Source organism: Lissotriton helveticus, chromosome 5_1 (genome assembly GCF_964261635.1).
Source record: "Lissotriton helveticus chromosome 5_1, aLisHel1.1, whole genome shotgun sequence".
Classification (NCBI taxonomy): domain Eukaryota; kingdom Metazoa; phylum Chordata; class Amphibia; order Caudata; family Salamandridae; genus Lissotriton; species Lissotriton helveticus.
Window position 1 is genome coordinate 825,431,247 of NC_136065.1, and position 8,640 is coordinate 825,439,886.

General features: G+C 44.8%; 1 protein-coding gene across 2 annotated transcripts in view; it reads right to left on the reverse strand.

The window, feature by feature from the left end:
- The window catches only part of WAPL (WAPL cohesin release factor), a 1,132,828-nt gene extending 1,124,502 nt beyond the window's left edge, over window positions 1-8,326 (reverse strand). Inside the window, exon 1 of one of the 2 annotated variants that reach the window (XM_078643290.1) lies at window positions 8,007-8,326. The gene's annotated coding sequence lies outside the window, so the exon portion shown is untranslated. The remainder of the gene's footprint in view (window positions 1-8,006) is intronic. The other variant, XM_078643291.1, reaches the window with a different exon arrangement.
- Window positions 8,327-8,640: the final 314 nt, after the last annotated feature.

The window sequence follows — 8,640 nt, forward strand, 5'->3', positions numbered from 1 at the left end:
CTGTCAGAAACACAATGGGGAGATAAGCCAAGTCAAGTCAAAATTTGGCTTTATTTCGATATAGAACATATCTTTAAAAACAATACGATCACATGATAAAAAGATAAAACAGCCAATCCATAAGAAAACAAACGTACAAGACAAAATACGAATGGCACCAATAAATTACATAAAATGGTCAGACATAGGGACCAAAATTAAACAATGTACAAAAGCCTTTTGGACCTGATTAGCCATGCCCAGCTTGAAAACTTCGCCATACCACAGACAAAGAGGGACCGTGTGTCAGATTTCAGAATACGCAAAGCCTCACTATAATGTCTGGTACCCAGCTCTATACATAAAGGTTTGAGCCACCTACGGCGAGGAGCTTTATTAGCAGGGCATTCAAATAAAAAGTGGGGAACCAACTCAATCCTACAAGCACAGAGGGGACAAGATTGTGTAGTCTGTGCCGGAATCTTCCAGCGAGCGGTCAGTTCTCCCAAAGGAAGCAATCCTATTCTAAATTTAAAATAAAGGGCCCTATCTCTAGGTTTTGAAATAACATCGAGATATGGTTCACATAGAGTAACCTCCTTCATTAGTAAAAAAAATCTTTGGTGGATCTACACAAGTTGGAATCAGTATTTCTCGTATCCATTACCCACTTCCAATAAGCTTTTTTTAGAGCTGACTTAGGGGGCGCAGACCTAGACTGCCAGGCCTCACCCAATCCAAGTTCTCCAAGCAGATGCTTAACATCCCTCAGCCCGCCTATTTTAGACCATCCAGACATTGAAAGGACTTCCTTTAGCCCTTCCGCATAACTGGAGAGTTTAGGGACTCTCCATAGGCAGGCCCAAAGGAGGAGGGGTCGCAACCTAGCCTGGTCTCTAATAGGGCGACAGCCCATGTCTAGGAGTAAGGGTAGAGTGGGGATGCTATACGGAAGACCCATTAGATCCTTCAGAAATTTATTCTATGAACGAGATAACTGATCCATATTCTGGGTTCCCCAAAGTTCTTCTCCGTAAAGCGCCGCACTAACACCTCTTGCCTTGTAGATCTCTATTACCGGGGCAATGGGTTTAAGAGTGGATGACCGCAGTTCATTAAGCAGGGCCCCCACCACCCTTTTGTGGCTCAATAAAATTTTTTGTAGATGACTGTCCCACCTCATGGTATCACAAAGGCGAATCCCTAGATAGTCAAACTCCTTTACCCTTTCCAGTGTCACCATATTTAATACAGGTGGACGACCAAGCTTTTTCGGTGGATTCAGAACCAAATATTTGGTCTTTTCGGTGTTAATCTTTAGTCCCCGAGACTCACAAGATTGAAAACTGTCAAGAAGACTCTGTAGCCCAACCGGTGTTTTAGAAATCAAAAGGGTGTCATCTGCAAATAATAAAGTGGGTATTCTCCTGCCCGCCAGGGAGGGGGCATCCGAGGGTTTTTTTAAAAGGTGCGCCATGACTCCGTTGACATACAATGAAAACAGAGTGGGGGCAAGGACACACCCCTGGCGGACACCTCTGTTTACTGTTATTCTAGCGGTCTTTTGGCCCTGTTTACCCCACCGCACCTGCGCGAAGTTCTCATTGTGGAGCTTTATTAGTAACGACAATAAATACGGGGGCATTCCTAAGTCGGACAATACCCCCCATAGGAGGCCACGAGGTACTAGGTCAAAGGCAGTCCGCAAATCTATAAAAGCAAGATACAGACTGCCTTTGCCCAGTACGACCACCTTCCAATGTAGTAACAGCAGTCGAAAGGACTGCTCAATAGTGCCGGTACCTGACCTAAAGCCCGCTTGAAAATCAGAGAGTATCCCGTTGTCCTCTACCCACTGGAGCACCCTTCCGAGAATCACCTTCCCTGCAACTTTCTGTGATGAATCTATAAGACTTATGGGTCGGTAATTTGCTGGGTCGTCCCGACTCCCTTTCTTGAAGATCGGGACGACCTCAGCACCCATCCAAAATTCCGGGTGAGCTGCTTCATGATAACTTGCGTTAAGTAATGTGGCAATGAAATTCCCCCATTCTAATGGGTTAATGCAAATCAAATCCCCCGGTACCCCATCAGGGCCAGCAGCCTTGTTGGGAACAAGAGACTTGATAGCATTCTCCACTTCTTTGGCAGTAAACAATAGATCCTCACTCAGCCTAGGAGGGTCCAATGGAAATAACTCTGGCGATCCCGACCCGTCCCCCATTATGGAAGTGTAAAGGCAGGAAAAATGACCGAACCATGCCGCCTCGGCGATGTTGCATGTCATGAGCGAATCAGTGGGCTTATTCCTGGCTCTGACTAGGTCCCAAAAGCCCCTAGAATCCCTACTGGCGCTTGCCAATTTCAGATCGCACCAAAACTGATTCTCCCACTCTACTTTTTCCTTACTGATAGCACCCCTATACTTCTTCCTGGCAACACTAATCATCCCATGTGCCTTTGTTTTAACTGCATTAATCAAGTCCCTTTTTGCACTCCGACAAGAGTTGGAGTACCAACCCGGATTTCCCTTGAGACACTTCCTCCTCACAGTCTTAACGCTTTGGCTACGTATGATAAAAAGGTCGCCCAGGGCTTTGGTGGTGTTAACAAAAAGAGTAGAAACCTCATGGGCATTTATAATGGTGGATTCTAAGCTAGTCGAAACCTTGGTCATGATTGATCGTATTTCCAGGACCTTACCCTCGTCCATGACAACATTATCCCATTTCAGGCGTCTCCCACAGTTCGAAGGGTAGACTTCACCTGTCGACCTCTGCACATGAGGTGCCTGACAATTTTTATCCGTCTCCCATAGAGTGGTCAGTAACAAAACAAGTGGATTATGGTCACTGTCTGTGGATGGTAAAACTGCCATATCTAGTAAATGTGCCCAAAGTTTGAAGTTCAACAGGATGTAATCAATTCTAGATGAATGGCCCACCCTGTTGAACGTATGGTCGCCGCAGGAATCCGAAGTTGTTCTTCCGTTAACCGCCCTCAGGCCATGCTCCAAAGTTAGGGCATTCAATTGTATTGCCCGTTGGGACCATTTCTTAATAGGCACTAGTGATAATGGCTGAATAGCTCTCCGAACATCTTCATCTGACGTCCCCAAGATGTCGTCATCCGCTAGGGGCTCAAAGGTGCAATTAAAGTCCCCAGCAAGCATGATGTACATATCAGGGTCACACAATCTAAGTTCGTCCTCAAGACCCACTAGAGTGGAAGAAGGCAATCCACCATTGGGGCCTCTGGCATAAATGTTAAAGATCTCCAGAGACCGCCCGTTAAGAGGCCCTCTTACGGATAATCTCTTCAGGTCAGGAGACTTAAGTTCTCTGCACCTAATCTGATAACCCAGGGAAATGCTAACCCAAATAAGCAGGTCGCCAGAGGGGCGACCTCTCCCTGCAAGAGGGGCAATAGCAGGGACAAAATAGGTAACATAACCAACCTTGTATCGAGGTTCCAGACACCAGAATTCTTGAAAAATGCATATCCTGAAGGACTCAAAGGAGTTCCACTTGGTAGATCTAAATTTCGGGAAATGCCGGCTATGTTCCAACTGACAATCTTCAAACCATCATTATCAGCTATCGCATGCTCGGCTAAAGGTCTATGGGTAAATGCATTAGGCCCAAAGGCAGGAATCTTTGGCACACCATCCAATGATACCATAGCGCCAGACACACTCGATACAGTGTAATCTGGTGGCATCCCGTAAGGGAGATCAGAAAAAGATAAAGAGACAGAAAATGGGGTGGGGAGGCTATAATATCCCAGTATATCCCCTTGTGCGCATAAGCTCCCAAGTGCAGCAGCTACAGCATACGACTTCTTAGACAATTGGTTGCCGTGTCGTCAACAACCCCGCCATGGCCAGTCGGAATTTGGGCCTGAGAACAGACAAAGCAAACTAGAGGGTAGTAACTCATCATAAAGATGGCTACTAAACCGCCCCTCCCTAGTTGTGGGTCTAAATGGCCATGCAGGTGCTGAATGGTTGTTGAAGTAGCTACGGTCGCGAGTACTGATACCTATGCTACCCTCTCTAATATTGTGGCTACAAATAAATCTAACTGCCCTAGGATCTTTAAAATTACCTAAAATGCAATCTCCCCTTAGATCTTTGGACCTAGTGCCTAACCAGCTGACCCTTCTCAAATGGATAACCCGGCCATCAATAAAGCTAGGGAGTGGCCTATTTTCCCTAAGCCAAAATATAGTTTTATTTTCGAGTTCAGTGTACGACTCGTGTTTGCCTGGATTAAGCATGGGGACCCCTGTGAGAACAACTACAAAGGGGTGGCAGGCTGGGGGTTGGTTGATATTGGGGTCAATGTCTGCTTCCCTTTCGCCTACTGGCTGCAATTTAGAAACTAGAGTTGAAGTACCAGTTTTATTTTTAGACGCATCAGCACCTTTACTGTTACTAGAATTCATATTTTTGGCGGGCCACTGGTGTAAGAACCTGCAGACATCTTAGCCACCTTTGAGGGGTCATTACTAAGCTACTTCTTTTAAAATGAGTAGGACTTCCGGTTACAAGTAAAAATTTCTTACTAATTACTTAACGGAAACTATGGTCTACTCCTCTTTACTCAAAGTGTATACATTCAAACCTTGAGAACACTCCTGTTTGATGTTAAGATTATGAATGGCAGAGAGGGCAGGAATGGAGGGGTAATATCTACCAGCTATCCTTAATCAAGGAGGAAGAATAATAACTTCTAGAAACTGTGTCTTAAGAAAATAAAACAAGTGGCATTTAGGTGTCCAGTCTCCAAAATGCAAATCTTAACAGACCTGATAGAGAACTGAGAAGTGAACTGCTACAAAAGAAAAAACACAAGGGATAGCAAGATGATGAATCATAACTTATCCTCGTCAATCTATATAGTAGAATTGCACCATCAACCTTAAAGTGTGCAGACGACACAACCCTACAGAAGAAATGAAACGCTGACCATCTTAGGTACCAACAAATGGCCAGTCTACAATTGTCCAAAGTTCACTATAATTCTTAGAAAAATGCAAGTCACCTTCACAAATGATTCACATCTGTCTTCTTCATAGCTGCCGATCAGGCTTAAGACCCCAAAGAATAGAAACAGTACTTGAAAATTGGGGTAGATCACCTTAACACACTGGATATCGACATTGTTTTTTATTGGGCCTAATGTACAATAGATAAAATTGTTTTAATAGTTAGCCTTGCTCAGAATCACTGTTGTATAATGGATCATGGCAAGGCAACAAACAATTAAATGTGCTTAGACAAACGAAAATTGTTATAAACAAAAAAACAAATAAACAACGCATTGACCTGAAAAAGTGATAAGGAAGAAATTGCGTTGAGCAGGTCACTCACTACCTGTCGGTGCAATCGTGGATCAAGCTTAAAGTTTCCAGAACCATGCATAGAGCCTATAGGGGTTCTATTATCTTGCTTACTCAGACTCGCAGTTTGTGAACAAACCCACCATGACAGTCTCTAAAATTAACAGCAAAACGATATGCCGCATTGAGAACGCTAATAGTTCTAGCTTTGGAAAAATGTTGTGTGGTAATGTGAAGCGTTACAAATAAATAACATGGGAATGAATATGCATTAGATTGGAAACAAAGTACTGTGCATTAATATTGGTGTAAGTTAAAAGGAAAGACAATTGCACTGCCAAGCCAGACCTAAAAATCAATTTAGGTTTATGACTGCAATTCTCCCATATGTGTTCATGCCAGAGAAAAACAAACACCATAATTTTTCAAATTATATTAAGACACTTTCATAGCATTACCTTGCTGTGTGTGTGTCCCTGAAAATTCAAAGTCTGGCTGCTCGATGAAAATGATAAAAGCTGCAGGGAGGACAAGCACTTTTTATGTGGTAGCACACACCTTCTGCCAAATCAAAACATGTACTACGGAGACTTACCAAAATGTGGGTGGAGCCAAAGCCCCTCTATAATGCTCACTTAATTGTCCAGCAACAGTTGTGCTTTCAAGCCAAACCACCAAAATGATCTGTACAACACGGACTAAAGATTGCCATCACTGAACTGTGATTAAATGAAGATAGAGGGCAGCCTAATCAAAGAAAAGGCTAGCAACGGACCAAGAAAACAGTATTTTTCAATTGTGTAACTTAATTAGTCAAGGTATGCCAGCCAACCAGCTTCCTCAAAAGACTGTACGTGTTTCACTAAGCCCAAACTCTCTCAGCTTACACTGGCCTAGCAGCAAACTTTTTGCACACAACTTTTGGTGATTGAAAAGCTGAGGTGAGAGTGGAAGATCTGAGCAAACGTAACAAGATGATGGATGGAGTGCTGAAACTTTTTAAACACTCACCCCCAGACAAGAGATCTGGGTTAAATCCATTGTTTTGCTCACCATGTCACCCCAGTTTGGAACTAGCCATATGCAAATCAGTCTTCACCCTGCTCCCGACGGGAACAGTCCAGCACGAACTAGCGGAGACCCAATGGGGTGGCATGGTGAGCAAAAGAACGATTGATTTAACCCAGATCTCTTGACTGGGGGTGAGTGAAAAGTATCAGCACTCCGCCCAGCATGTTGTTGTGTTTGCTATGTTCGCCCAAAGTGGCCATGGGTATGCCTATAATTAGGTTCCTTATTCACTATGCCACAAGCTAGCAAGGCTCATGAGGAGTGATACCTCGAAAAGGGTCCCAGGATGCTGGTTTCTAGTGCAGGGAGGACCTGGCCTGTCAGTTCAGACTGGACTGTTCCCATGGGGAGCAGGGTCAAGACTGACTTGCATATGGCTAGGTCCAAACGGGGGTGCCGTGGTGAGCAAAGAAAAATTGATTTAAACCAGATCTCTTGACTGGGGGTGACTGTATAAAAAGTGTTGGCACTCCGTACGTCATCATCTTGTGTTTGCCAAGAGTGGACGACCTACCTTGAATCACAACCAGACTCCAAATACCAAAAGTTGAGTCGTTTCCCATCTGCCCTTTCCCGAGGAGTAAACAAGAGAGTATCCGATAATATATAGTCTTAGAAGTAGGCAAAAAAAACATCTTATACTGCACAGATTTTGTTTGGCATCGTATAGTTAATGAAGCGCCACTGGCATTTTCAATGGGGACAACTGCAGTGCTGTCCCTGTCTGGTCCATTCCAAAAAGACCCTGCAAGGTGGAGCGCGTGAGTTTAAAATCACGCAGCTGCTGTGCCTCCCCCGTCTACAGTATGGATTAACATATTTACATGTATGCTCCTACCCGCAGCTCAGTGGGCCGATCAGATCCAAACCTAACAGGGAGGGGGGTCCTACAAGCACCGAATCATATGCTAATAGTCAACCATCGCAAGCGCGTTCGCCGAACCGGAACAATTATATTACATAAGATGTGTGTTTTGGGTGGGGTGTCGCTTGAAAACTCATTGGGTATGCTTCTCGAACAGTCAACAGCGACCACGACAGGATGCCAGTGGTATAGTGGGAAGTGAGAATAATCACCTTATCCTTACAGATAAATATAAAGTTAAGATGCAAAAGTAATTCACAACGATCGCCTAGCATATTGACTTCAGTGCCACCAGTGGCTACTCTCATACAAGGGCTGGACAGCTCCTCTCTACATTGAGGCCCACAGCTCTTCAACTGTCAAAGCTATCACGGCGGAAACACTAACCCAGTTTCATCTTTCCGGTTACATGCATAGTATCTGGCTTACGTTTTCATGGACTACAGATAGAAAGTAATTTCGAGCAAAAAAGTTAAGAGCAGTATGGAGTCTTTGCCTTTTAATTCTTTATCGAGAACTGCATAAACACTCGGCTGCACCATTCCAAAAGAAACAACTGCAACAACAAAAAAAAACACAGAAGGCGACATGCGCCTCCTTCAGAAGGGACAGTGGGTGTCACCGGGGCAGCAATGAGGGTCACGCCCCAAACTACCCTCTGAAGAACAGAGATATGACTGGACATTACCGCCACTCCTGCACATTCCCCTGCAGCCGACATGGGCAAAGGAAAAATCCAGAAACTTACGTGTTTGGTGCCTCTCCTTCCCCCGCAGAAGTCAGCCGGTCTCCACCGGTACCGCCTGCTCCACTGGTGGCCGCTAAAAGTTACAGCTGTTCGCCTGGCCAACCCGAGTCACTGCAGTACGACTCCTGCCCTCCTTTCCCGCCCTCTCGGGCGAGTCTTCTTCCCTCTTTTATTTTTGTTTTCAAACCGGGCCTCTGGCGCTACCTGTCCTCCGCCATTTGCCTTTCGATTCCGTCACGACAGGCTCGACACTAAACTCTTTACAGCCAATGACTGTGGCCCTTACTCAGCGCGAGCCGGGGACGAAGCACGCAAGCGCTAACGGATCTCCCGCCTACGTAGACATAGTAGAAGGACCAAAACGAAGTTATGAAGCGATGGCTAAAAGAGAAGGGTTATCTTTGCTGGAATTTAGAAATGGTTGGGATGAAGTTGAATAGTACACAGGTTTCATAAGAAACGTAATAATTATAGCATAGGTATGTCGTACGTCTCTGCAAATCACCGAGCAGATGTGACCTATGTCGTGGGCTCAACACACTGATATTCCGCCCAACTCTCCCCGTTTCTAAAAATAAATAAAACTTGACCCTGTAAAATGTAATTTGATGACATGTAAATTGCTCCAAAGCCC